This window comes from Agelaius tricolor, unplaced genomic scaffold (genome assembly GCF_023055355.1).
Source record: "Agelaius tricolor isolate 1412-34295 unplaced genomic scaffold, bAgeTri1.0.p SCAF_10, whole genome shotgun sequence".
Lineage (NCBI taxonomy): Eukaryota > Metazoa > Chordata > Aves > Passeriformes > Icteridae > Agelaius > Agelaius tricolor.
The window spans coordinates 6,444,256-6,446,615 of record NW_027269270.1 but is presented as its reverse complement, the minus strand read 5'-3'; positions in this window follow the sequence as shown (position 1 = coordinate 6,446,615).

Sequence of the window (2,360 nt, the reverse complement as noted above, 5' to 3'; positions counted from 1 at the left end):
ATTAAACTGAACATAAGGTGATATTGGGAGCATAAAACTGCTGAGAAACAAGTTTATATCAGAGTAACAAATAGGTTCTCTAATCTGAGATCTGTATCTCTCAGCCTGTACTCAAAAAGCACTTCCTCTCTTTTAAGGGAAACGGGTCTTTAAGTACTCAGAATGCAGGAGCAAGTTTCCCTTCTTGTCAGTCTGCATGAGCAGAACATGATTGGGAAAGAGATTACAAAGAAATAAAAGGATATTTGAAGTGTCAGTGATGACAAAGTGTGATCCAATTCTGCTGCTGCTCTTTTTAAGTGGAGTGGTAAAACTGCATTTTTATGTAAAGTGACTTTCCCCTTTTGGTTCATCTCCCTTTTTAAAGTGCATATGGAGAATAACTCGTTCCACTGCTGTTGCCTCCTTTCACGGGTGAGTTTTGATCAGAACTAAGCTTTTGATGTCAGGTAACGTTTACTCTGTTTCATTGGAAACAGTTACGTGATCTCTGTCAAAGAGCAAGTGCTTTGCTCATCCTCCATCTGCAGCCTTCCTGTTGGAATTAGCCCTGGGCGCTCACCAGTCACATCTCTGAACTGCTGCATCCCAACACGCTTTTTGTTTCACCTGTGAATTGTGCAAGTGCAAACCTTTGTGTACGCAGAGCAGCTCTGTAGTTTTGTCTGCTACTTCAGTGGATTCTTTGTGCCATTCCCATGTTGCCTTTGTGATGCAGCTCGTGTGTTTGCTGCTAGATGAGAGAGTCAACTTTTCTCTAATTTTAGTTTTCCATGACTCCACATCATTCTTAAATAAGACTTTATTTGGCGTGACACTGCATTTATTGTAAAAGGAAGAATAAGACAGGTAACACTTTTTAAAATTAGAAATAACCAAGCATAATATAGAAAAGAAAAAAGCCGCAAGTTTGCTTAGGTACTTCAGTGAAACCAGCAGTAGACTTTCCTACTGATAACATATCAAATGTAAAAGTTGTGTACCTGCATTTTAGAGGAAAAACTGTATTTTAGATTTTAGGTCACTAAAGAATATCATTGCCAAGGATTAGATTTGCAACTGAAAGGTACTATTAGTCTTGGTGAGGGAAACAGAATTACAAACCTCTGTGCATAGCTGCAAAGCAGATGCTACAGCACACTTCTGATCTAACCACTCAGCCAACATCCACATTGGAAATGGAAATAGTTTTCAGGAGAGGAATGAGGTTCATCCATTCTCTTTGTATAAATACAGTTGTCTTTTCTTGTCTCCCTCATTGTCCTCATCCTATGAACTTATATGTATGAGGGACAGATTTTTTCCTGTGTATAGAGAAGCAAGGCTTATTGCTGGCTTCTCTAACTTGGAAGCTTCTGTCTGTAACAATTTTACCAACAATGGGGATGTTTATTGAGTGGAAACCCACTAGAGGTTGGGCATTTCAATTAGAGAACATCACTCCTTGCCAGAGCCTACCATAGCAGATGTCTCACTTTCTAATACAGTACTGAATTCTTCCTGACATTTAAATTTTTGTCATGGCAATGCTCTTCTGCAGATATGGAGGCAAACTAAATTAATCTGCTGTGTTTTAAGGGGAGGAGAAAGAGTTTGAGTCTTTGTGCATGTGTGTGTGAAGAATATGGCATGACAAATAGCAAAACTCTTGATGGCTTTGTTACAGTTGTTGTTTGTTTTTAAGTAGTAGAAAAGTATTCTGAAGACATATGGAAATGCAAATCAATCTAAGAAATGAGAACTATCTGATGGGCTGTGTGATGAAAAGCAGGTGTACTGTGTGGGAGGGCAATGGAATAGCCTCCAGGACTTTATTTGTGAGAAGGTCCTTTATCTTCCTCCAGCAGAAGTGTGGCAAAACTGCCTTTTCCAAAGTGGATCAAAGAACACTACCAGTACGTTCTTCTCATCTCCCATTTATCCATCCATGTCTGTCATACAACCCATTTATTTTAGGCTCCAAGCAAAGTGGAGAAATTAAATTTTCTGCCAACTTGATTTCAATGCCATCTTCCTTTGTTTCAGTTTAATTGGTGCACAGTGTGATGCTCTTAAATAAGCTGTTACCTAACACAGTGGAAGTGATGGAGAGGCAAGGGGATACCTGACAGTGACAGTACAGCTGCTCCCTTATAGGGGTACTGTGGCTTTTCAGATGTGACTTGGGGTCTTCAGCTTCTCTTCAGTAAATCACTGATGGTCCCAAGACCAAATAAATTCAGTGAATGTAGGCACAGAAACATAATAGTGCTTCGTACAAAATTTACCCTAGGCATCAGAAGGAAAAACTTGCCCTGTATTACTTAGGTGCCTGTGCACCTTTAAGGTTATTTCTCATGTCATGGGCATGCTGACATGCA